Genomic DNA, 11,709 nt, shown 5'->3' on the forward strand with positions numbered 1-11,709 from the left:
GTTAAAATCTCTTCTTTGCCATTTCCCATAGTTTACAAACCATCAGCATTGGATTCATGTCCTGTTAGTAAACATGTTATACAAATAAAATTAATAGTTTAGCTAGTGTTGTTGTTGTTGTTGTTGTTAGCTGCGAAGTCGTGTCCGACCCATCGCGACCCTATGGACAACATTCCTCCAGGCCTTCCTGTCCTCTACCATCTTCTGGAGTCCATTTAAGCTCACGCCTACTGCTTCAGTGACTCCATCCAGCCACCTCATTCTCTGTCGTCCCCTTCTTCTATTGCCCTCGATCTTTCCCAGCATTAGGCTCTTCTCCAGTGAGTCCTTCCTTCTCATTAGGTGGCCAAAGTACTTGAGTTTTAGCTTCAGGATCTGGCCTTCTAAAGAGCAGTCAGGGTTGATCTCCTCTAGGACTGACCGGTTTGATCGCCTTGCAGTCCAAGGGACTCGCAGGAGTCTTCTCCAGCACCACAGTTCAAAGGCTTCAATTCTTTGGCACTCAGCCTTTCTTATGGTCCAACTTTCACTGCCATACATTGCAACTGGGAAGACCATAGCCTTGACTATACGCACTTTTGTTGACAGGGTGATGTCTCTGCTTTTTAGTGTGCTGTCTAGATTTGCCATGGCTTTCCTCCCCAGGAGCAAGTGTCTTTTAATTTCTTGGCTACAGTCCCCATCTGCAGTGATCTTGGAGCCCAGGAAAATAAAATCTGTCACTACCTCCATTTCTTCCCCATCTATTTGCCAGGAATTGAGAGGGCCAGATGCCATGATCTTGGTTTTCTTAATGTTAAGTTTCAACCCAAGTTTTGCACTCTCCTTCTTCACCCGCAACAAGAGGCTCTTTAGTTCTTCTTCACTTTCTGCCATTAGAGTGGTATCATCTGCGTATCTTAGGTTGTTGATATTTCTTCCGGCAATCTTAATTCCAACTTTTGATTCATCTAGCCCTGCCTTTCTCATGATGTGCTCTGCATATAAGTTAAATAGGCAGGGCGACAGTATACAGCCTTGCCGGACTCCTTTCCCAATTTTGAACCAATCAGTGGTTCCGTGTCCAGTTCTCACTGTTGCTTCTTGATCCGCATATAGGTTTCTCAAGAGACAAATAAGATGGTCTGGTACTCCCATCTCTTTAAGAACTTGCCACAGTTTGTTATGATCCACACAATCAAAGGCTTTAGCATAGTCAATGAAGCAGAAGTAGATGTTTTTCTGGAACTCCCTAGCTTTCTCCATGATCCAGCGTATGTTGGCAATTTGATCTCTAGTTCTCTGCCTCTTCGAAATCCTGCCTGCACTTCTGGTAGTTCTCGATCCACATACTGCTGAAGTCTAGCTTGTAGGATTTTAAGCATGACTTTACTAGCATGAGAAATGAGTGCAATGGTGCGATAGTTTGAACATTCTTTGGCACTGCCTTTCTTTGGAATTGGAATGTAAACTGATCTTTTCCAATCCTGTGGCCATTGTTGAGTTTTCCAAATTTGCTGGCAAATTGAGTGTAGCACTTTTACTGCATTGTCTTTTAAGATTTTGAATAGCTCAGCTGGAATACTGTCACTTCCACTAGATTTGTTGTTGCTCAGCTTTTCTAAGGCCCACTTCACTTCACATTCTAGGATGTCTGGCTCGAGGTCAGTGACCACCTCATTGTGATTATCAGGGACGTTAAGCTCATTCATGTATAGTTCTTCTGTGTAATTTTGCCACCTCTTCTTAATCTCTTCTGCCTCTGTTAGGTCCCTGCCATTTTGGTCCTTTATCATGCCCATTTTTGCATTAAACGTTCCCTTCATTTCTCCAATTTTCTTGAAAAGATCTCTGGTCCTCCCTATTCTATTATTTTCTTCTATTTCTTTGCACTGTTCAATTAAGAAGGCATTCTTATCTCTTCTAGCTATTCTCTGGAATTCTGCATTCAATTGGGTGTATCTTTCTTTTTCTCCCTTGCCTTTCGCTTCCCTCCTTTCCTCAGCTATTTGCAAAGCTTCCTCAGACAGCCATTTTGCTTTCTTGCATTTCTTTTTCTTTGGGATGGTTTTGGTTGCTACCTGTTGTACAATGTCACGAACCTCTGTCCATAGTTCTTCAGGCACTCTGTCTATCAGATCTAATTCCTTAAATCTATTTGTCACCTCTACTGTATATTCAACAGGGATATGATTTAATTCATACCTGAGTGGCCTAGTGCTTTTCCCTACTTTCTTCAGTTTAAGCCTAAACTTTGCAAGGAGAAGCTAATGGTCTGAGCCACAGTCAGCTCCTGGTCTTGTTTTTACTGACTGTATAGAGCTTCTCCATCTTTGGCTGCAGAGCATATAGTCAATCTGATTTCTGTGTTGACCGTCTGGTGATGTCCATGTGTAAAGCCGTCTCTTGGGTTGTTGGAAAAGAGTGTTTGCTATGACCATCGTATTCTCTTGACAGAATTCTATCAGCCTGTGCCCTGCTTCATTTTGCACTCCAAGGCCAAACTTGCCTGTTATTCCAGTTATCTTTTGGCTTCCTACTTTAGCATTCCAATCCCCCATGATGATAAGAACATCATTTTTTGGTGTTAGTTCTATAAGGTGCTGTAGTGCTTCATAGAACTGGTCAATTTCATCCTCTTCAGCACTGGTGGTTGGGGCATAGACCTGGACTACTGTGATATTGAATGGTTTGCCTTGGATTCGAACTGAGATCATTCTGTCATTTTGAGGATTGTATCCCAGTATTGCTTTTCCTACTCTTTTATTGACTATGAAGGCTACTCCATTTCTTCTGAAGGATTCTTGCCCACAGTAGTATACCTGATGGTCATCTGAATTAAATTCACCCATTCCTGTCCATTTTAGTTCGCTGATACCTAAGATGTCAATGTTCAGTCTTGTCATCTCTTGTTTGACCACGTCCAGTTTTCCTTGATTCATGGATCTTACATTCCAGGTTCCTATGGAGAAAAAATCTTTACAGCATCGGACTTTCCTTTCACCACCAGACATATCCACAGCTGAGCGTCCTTTCGGCTTTGGCCCAGTCGCTTCATTCTTTCTGGCGCTACTAGTACTAGCCCTCTGCTCTTCCCCAGTAGCATATTGGACGCCTTCCGACCTGAGGGGCTCATCTTCCAGCGTCATATCGTTTTGCCTTTTGGTACTGTCCATAGGGTTTTCATGGCAAAGATACTGGAGTGGTTTGCCATTTCCTTCTCCAGTGGATCACGTTTTGTCAGAACTCTCTGCTATGACCTGTCCGTCTTGGGTGGCCCTGCACGGCATAGCTCATAGCTTCATTGAATTACGCAAGCCCCTTCGCCACGACAAGGCAGTAATCCATGAAGGGGAGTTTAGCTAGTAGAATGTGCAAATGCAGCCAAGAGAGAAAGAGAGAGCTTTGAGCTAAGGATGTTGGAACTGCTTGTCTTTAGGCATTACCGCTTCCACCAGCACTCTCAAAAGTGAATCTCTGCTTCCCCTTTTGCTCCTCAGAAGTGAAACTCTGACAAGCCTTGTCCTGGAACATGCTATTGCTTAGAAAAGAGGGGGATCTAGAATAATTGGGCAGGGACACACTCCATAGACTTTACACATTAATTGGACCAATTAAAATAGGGGCATCCATCTTTTTCAAGCCAAGGATATCATTTGGTCCAAAAATGTGGGTGCTTCCAAAATAAAATATAAAATAAAATGACTTTTTAAAAATGCTAATATGATTATTTCCTGTGCATTTCATAAGTATTTGTACACCACCCAGAGTCACTTTATATGAGATTAGCAGCCATATAAATTTGACTCATAAATAAATATTTCCTGCATATTTCATGATTTTCCCATATGAGCATATTTAATAAGACACAGGGCTGCAATTTTCTCAGTGGTTTGACAGCTACATTGTGGGGTTTAGGCGGAATCGGTTTGCTTATACAGTATCAATTTAATGGTATTGGTTTGAATTAAATGGTTAAAAGATGATTATGATTAAAAATGTCTGTTATTTGGAGGAAGGTGATTTTTCAGTAAAATGGTGTCTGGCAACCTCCAGCGGCTAGTTTTAAGCAAAAAAAAAAACCCCAAAACAATGGCACAACGTTGCAGTTTTAAAAGTTATAAAAAGTACATATTGAATATATTCCCAATCACTTTTTCTCTAGTTAAAGTTATTTTGAACTGCTGGTGGGAAAAATTTCAATGTCTTGGCAATATTTAAACAATGGATTCCATTTTCATCCTGGATTATTAATATTTCTCTTTTTAATCTGCAACAAATATCAGAAAGTTCTTTTCAGTTCTTTGCAGTGTTGATGAAATGAATTTGTCATGCATTCTGACTTCATTTCTCCTTCCAATTCTCAACAAATTGAGCACTTGAATCTGGAATATCCTACATTTTGCCATGTTGAGGTCAAATGAGCCTTGGTGGAGCAGTGGGCTAATGCCTCCTTAAGTAACACCAGCTGCCTGCAATTAGTGCAGGTTCGCATCCCACCAGGCTCAAGGTTGACTCAGCCTTCCATCCTTCCGAGGTAGGTAAAATGAGGACCCAGATTGTTGGGGGCAATAAGCTGACTTTGTAATAATGCCGCTTGGGGTGTGTGTGAAAGCCCTAATAAGCAGGCATATACATAGAATGAAGGCTACTGCTAAGTTTGTAAGCCGCCCTGAGTCTTCGGAGAAGGACGGGATATAAATGGAATTAAAATATAAATATAAAAATATAAAAAATGTTAGTGACTATTTGCAGGAATTTGGACTTCCTGCTAATTATAGCCAGGGAAAGTGGTTGAAAGGATCTAAAGATCTTTGTTACAGTTTTTATTCTGTTTTCTCAGTGATTAGGGGAAAAAAGTACAGTCAAAATGGACCAATTAAAGCGGAAATATACGCTTTCTATACATGTTGAGACTCTATAACCAGTTGATAATTAAAACTAACATAAATGTTCCACAGAGTGAATCAATTTTGGAAAGGAAGGAGGTGAATGAAGAGCAAGTTGTTATGATATTAAAACCAAAGTGTGACTTTAAAGTCTATGTTTCTAAGGACTGGAACATATGCAAAATGAGTTTTAAAAGGTTTTGTGGAGAATACAAGAAATTATATGTAGACCAATAGCTTAACAACTGATATAATGTGCGTTATGCAAGAAAAATTGTAATGGTCAAGAACAGTTCTTGCTGAAAGAGTCCACCGTGGCTTTTACAGAGACAAGATTTGACTTACTATTTTTCTTGGCTATTTTGAGAGCATTACCAGAGGTTCCCGAGTAAAGAGAAGTCCCTGGAAAAGAAAATGGGTCTTCTTGGGTAGTACATAACATGAAAATAGAATCTTCATTTGCACCAGATGCTCTATACGTTATGGACAAAGTTAGCTTATTAGGCAAACCCATTATCCAGTCATGCCATATAGATCTTTCAAATAATATTTAAAAGCGACTGAACCTTGAGGACAAATATCACCAAGGAGGGACTGGGAAAACAGCAGAGCATTATGGTCCCAATCTCTCAAACAAGAGAGGCAGGAGTACCCAGCAGCTTAACACTCAGAGAAAGAAATGTGGGAAGGCTTTGCCCTAATGCACGGGTAGGCAACCTCGGCTCTTTTATGACTCATGGACTTCAACTTCCAGAATTCTTGAGTCAGCTATGCTGACTCAGGAATTCTGGGAGTTGAAGTCCATGAGTCATAAAAGAGCCGAAGTTGTCTACCCCTGTAGCTGACTCAGGAATTCTGGGAGTTGAAGTCCATGAGTCATAAAAGAGCCGAGGTTGCCTACCCCTGCCCTAATGCATGAAGCAGTTAAAAGGGTCAGTGGAAAGTTTGTGCTTTCAGATTTGCTAGATTCTGTTACTGACCATTAGGCCACATGGGGGCTCCAGCCTCACTTTTCTAATAGTTTCCTAGGCAGCAACTCTTCCCCTCATTCTCCAAGGTCATCTACTCATTCCATTACACAACCTAATTTCTGAAAATAGCTGATTCTTTATCATCTCATGCAGTATTGATGCTAGGATAGCAATTACATATTCAAGGATGGGGGAGGGGCATTAAAAAGGTAGAGAAAATTCTGCAACACCATGAAAATATTTTGCGTATATTCTTTCTAGATATTTTTTTCCCCAGCAACTTGAAGGTTATATTTGGAGCATTGGTACAGTTTCCCTATATTTTTTTCTCATTATTTCAGATGCATGAAGAAATGTAACTTGAGATTTTGTTTTTCTAGAAACTAAAGCAATTCAGTGTGTTCCCCTGAAGACAGTAATTTTAGAACAGCGTCCAATTCTCTCTACTCTGCAGTTTCTGTATTGTTTTGTTTCCTATTTTGCCCTATCTTGCTGTAAGAATGGGAATAGTTATGTCAGTAGAAAACACAAGAAAAAAGTATTGAATTGATAGATTTGACAGCATGCCTATATCACAAAATTTAGTTTAACATTGCAAACATACAGAGTTTGGCCTTGAACTTTTTATACTTTGCCTTTATTCTCCAGCTGTGTAATTCAAGTATACAAAATAGCACTCTGCTTATGGATACTGCATCTCCTACCTGAGTCTACAAGCTGTAAATAATCTCTTAGATAATGTATGTTTTGATCAGCATAAAGCAGTTGATGGATAATGACTCAGTTGCTTCCCTTATGTTTTTATAGACCTAAGAACCATCCTGCTTGTTAAATAGCTGCCTCCCCCTCCCCAGACATTTGAAATGAAGTGACAATGGAAAAGAAGCAGGAAGTGATGGATTCATTAGCCATTCCACTGCTAGGTTGGCATTTGCCCGCCACTTTTCCACCTATGTGCCCTCATTCTCTTGACCTTTTCTTTGTTAAATGATAAAAGGAAGGAAATGATTATACACAAAAATTATTGGACATTATTTGACGATGATGATGATGATAATGAAGGAGGAGGAGGAGGAGGTGGTGGTTGGAAGGGACCTTGGAGGTCATCTATTCCAACCCCTATACCAACCCTATACCATTTCAGACAAATAGCTGTCCAGTCTCTTCTTAAAAATGCCCAGTGTTGGAGCATTGTTCTTACAGTCAGGAAATTTCTCCTTAGTTCTGGATTGCTTCTCTCTTTGGTTAGTTTCCATCCATTTCTTCTTGTCTTGCCTTCAGGTGCTTTGGAGAATAGCTTAACTCCGTCTTCTTTGTGGCAGCCCCTGAGATATTGGAACACTGCTATAATGTCACCTCTCGTCCTTCTCTTTATTAAACCAGACATACCGAATTCCAGCAACCGTTCCTTATATGTTTTAGCCTCCAGTCCCCTGATCATATTTGTTGCTCTTCTCTGTATTCTTTCTAGAGTCACAACATCTTTTTTACATCGTATCATTTTCTTCCCTACAGGTATAATAATAATAAGTTGGAAGGGACCTAGGAGGTCATCCAGTCCAACCCCCTGCTCAGGCAGGAAACCCTATACCATTTCAGACAAATGGCTGGCCAGTCTCTTCTTAAAAACTTCCAGTGTTGGAGCATTCACCACTTTTGGAGGCAGGTTGTTCCACTGGTTAGTTGTTCTAACTGTCAGGAAGTTTCTCCTTAGTTCTAGGTTGCTTCTCTCCTTGACTAGTTTCCATCCGTTGCTTCTTGTCCTGCTTTCAGGTGCTTTGGAGAATAGCTTGACTCCCTCTTCTTTGTGGCAGCCCCTGAGATATTGGAACACTGCTAACATGTCACCCCTCACCCTTCTCTTCATTAAACTACCCATACCCAATTCCAGCAACCTTTCCCTATATGTTTTAGCCTCCAGTCCCCCAATCATCTTTGTTGCTCTTCTCTGTACTCTTTCTAGAGTCTCGACATCTTTTTTACATTGTGTTGACCAAAACAGGATGCAGTATTCCAGGTGTGGCCTTACCAAGGCATTGTAAAGTGGTATTAGTACTTCACGTGATCTTGATTCTAACCCTCTGTTAATGCAGCCTAGCACTGTGTTGGCTTTTTTTGGCAGCTGCAGCACACTGCTGGCTCATATTTAATTGATTGACCACTAGGACTCTGAGATCCCTCTCACAGTTACTACTATTGAGCAAGGACCCACCTATACTATACCTGTGCATTTGGTTTTTCTTGCCTAAATGTAGAACCTTACTTTTCTCACTATTGAATTTCATTTTGTTTGATAGCGCCCAATGTTCAAGTCTGTCAAGATCCTTCTGTATCTTAAGCCTATCTTCTGGAGTGTTGGCTATTCCTGCCAGCTTGGTGTCATCTGCAGATTTGATGAGTTCCCCATCTATCCCCTCATCCAAATAATTGATGAAGATGTTGAAGAACACTGGGCCCAGAACAGAACCCTGGGACACCCCACTACACACTTCCCTCCATGTAGATGCGGTTCCATTGAGGACCACATGCTGAGTATGGCTGGTTAGCCAGCTACGAATCCATCTGGTGGTGATGCTGTCTAACCCACATTTTTCTATCTTATCAAGTAGTAGTTTGTGATCTACTTTATCAGCCTTACCAAAGTCTAAATAAATTAAATCCACAGCATTCCTCTGGTCAACTAATTTTGTCACTTGGTCAAAGAATGCAATAAGATTTGTCTGGCATGATCTGTTTTTGTTGCCCAGTTAACTCTGAAATTAATCATTTAGAGATGCAAAAGGGCAAAACAAGAAAAGAGGCATTTGTTATTTCTTATTTGGTATCATAAATATGTAGGGACCCTCCTATGTGAATGAATGGAAAGCCTTGTTCTGAAAAGGTGGATTTGTGATTGAGGTAGGGTTGACATTTTGAAACCTACCAAAGAGCAGCAAGATGAAATCTAGTTCTTATAAAATAATTGGTTATACATGAGTATGTTCATCCCTTAGAACAGCGGTTCTGTTGTGTAGCCGGTTGTTTGCAGGCAATAAGCGAGACGGTTGCAAACAGGAACATGCTTTATTGAGGCAAACAGGAACAGAACTGAAACAGAGGCTGCTGCACAGCTACTTATACAGTTGGCCACTAGGTGGCAGTCAATAGGTTTGAAGGAACCCATTCCCGCCCCAAATCATCCAATGATCTTGGAGACAACAAGTTGGCTTAGTCAGTGACCGTTACACAGACACACCATTGAGCAACCTTAAGCAGCATTCAAACAGACACGTGAATCAGTTCAAGTAAAAATCCCAATACATTACAGGTTCCCAACTCCCAGTCCGTGGACCAGCCCCGGTCTGTGGCATGCCAGAAACCGGTCCACACAAACAAATGAAGCCCCATCAGTGGGATGCAGGCAGCATGCAAAACCACACCCCCTCTGGCTTGCAGTAAAAACTCTCCATGGAACTGGTCCCTGGTGCCCAAAGGGTTGGGGGCCACAGCTTTAGAGTAATGAAAACCAGTTTCAGATATGGAGACACTGGACCTTGATAGTGGTGAGTTCTTCATTTTTCACTTTATAGTCAACTTTAAATTTTCCTTCACTCTGGTCTTAATTTATATGTGGTATATATATAGAGAGATGACTTTTCTGTGCTGTCCAATTGTATGTACCCCATGCATAAAAGCCAAAACAATGATCTCTGAAATGCTGAAAGTCTCCTCTGATAAAAGATTCTGATGCTCTCTGCCAACTTCCCACAAGGAAACTCAATGGGGAAGCCAGTAGGAAGTTGGAAGTAATTCACACTCGCACTGCTTTTTTGCCTGCCTGTGGTCATTCTGTTTCTCTATTTAGGTAAGAAAATATCTCTGAAATGACCCAATCAGACATGTGTTGTATAGGGTTGTGGTTTTTTTTTTTTACTATTTATCAAATCTGTCTTTAATTCACTGCATACTTGCATGAAATAGTGTGGAGATTGTTAGCTTTATGATATTATTTGTTTTTCTTAGGTTGGAATTTTTTTTTTGCAAGAAATCATGATCTAAGCTGCAGTTAGCACCAAGTCCTGCTTTTGTTGACAGAGTAGAACTCCAATTTTACTTGAAAAATATCTACAATCAATTTGATTTTGATATTGTTTCCATGGTAGTGTCCATGTGCTACACTTGTTGTTTAGGTTGTTGGAAAAAGATACTGCTACTAATATCAAATTATCCTGGCAGGACTATGTCACCTACTTAATTTTGTATATAAAAGCCTTAATTTTCTCATTATTCCAGATGCTATTTTCCTTCCAACTTAAGCATTCTAGTCACCTATGATAAGTTTGATATCATTTTTGAGTTTTGTATCAAGAAGCTATTGTCACAGGAGAACTGCTTGCAGGTTGTAAGCTTTGGCTGAAGAGAGTTTCATGCCATTAAAGCACCCTTTGTTCCTACCTTCCTCTTCATATGTTCCAAATCCATATGGCACAATTTTACTACAGTCATATACAGTGGTGCTTAAAAGTTGGCAATTACTTTTGGATTTTCAGTATATCTACAGAAAAACGACTTAAAACATGATTGTTTTTCAGTAGTCCTAAAATTAAATAAAAAGAATGTAAGTAGAAAATGAATAAAAAAACATATTTGTACATTGATTTATTGAGGAAAATGATCCAAAGCTACATATTTCACAAACTGTAGACAGGTAGTAATGTTTTTTTGAAGAGTAGTTGTTTTCTCCTTACAGTTCTGCCATATGCACCATTGTTGTTCAATTTCTCATGATGGTGGTCTCATGAAAACTGTTGCCAATGCCTTTAGTTCCTTAGATGTTGTCCTCAAGTTATTTGAGATCCCTTGGAATATTACACATTTTGTAATTGATATTATCTTAATTTGTGAACCAATCCCAACTAAGGAGTGGTAATTTATTATTTATTTATTTATTTATTTATTTATTTATTTATTTATTTATTTATTTATTTATTTATTTATTTATTAAATTTTTATACCGCCCTTCTCCCGAAGGACTCAGGGCGGTGTACAGGGCAATAAATATCGAAATACAAAATACAAAAGTTTAAAAAAATTAAATAATTATGCCCAATATAATACAATAATTAAAAACTATGTTAAAACCAAACCCAAACCCCAAACCCATCAGACCAGGCCGGATTGTTCAAATAGATAGGTTTTTAGATTGCGTCGGAAGGAGCGAAGGTCGGGGGCCATCCGGAGCTCAACCGGCAAGCGGTTCCATAGGTCTGGCGCGCCCACAGAGAACGCCCTCCCCCTGGGGGCCACCAATCGACATTCTCTGATTGGAGGCACCCTGAGGAGGCCCACTCTGTGGGAACGCACTGGACGGAGGGAAGTTGACGCCGGCAGCAGGTGCTGCCGTAGGTAATCCGGACCCATGCCATGTAGGGCTTTATAGGTCATTACCAGCACCTTGAATCTCACCCGGAGGGCAAATGGCAGCCAATGCAGCTCGCGGAGCAGAGGTGTAACATGGGAGTATCGGGAGACCCCCAACACCACTCGCGCGGCTGCATTTTGCACCAGTTGAAGCCTCCGAGTGGTCCTCAAGGGCAGCCCCATGTAGAGAGCATTGCAGTAGTCCAAACGAGAGGTCACGAGTGCATGAGTGACTGTACGCAAGGCATCCCGGTCCAGATAGGGCCGCAACTGGCGCACCAGGCGAACCTGGGCGAAGGCCCCCCCTAGTCACAGCTCCTATATGATTTTCTAAGGAGAGCTGTGAATCTAGGAGGACCCCCAAGTTGCGAGCCTGATCTACGGGGGGTAATACCTCACCCCCCATAGTAAGAGATGGAATAATCTGCATTTCCCGAGATGCCGGCACGCACAGCCACTCAGTCTTGTCA

The sequence above is a fragment of the Vipera berus genome (assembly GCF_964194415.1).
Source record: "Vipera berus genome assembly, chromosome: 3".
Lineage (NCBI taxonomy): Eukaryota > Metazoa > Chordata > Lepidosauria > Squamata > Viperidae > Vipera > Vipera berus.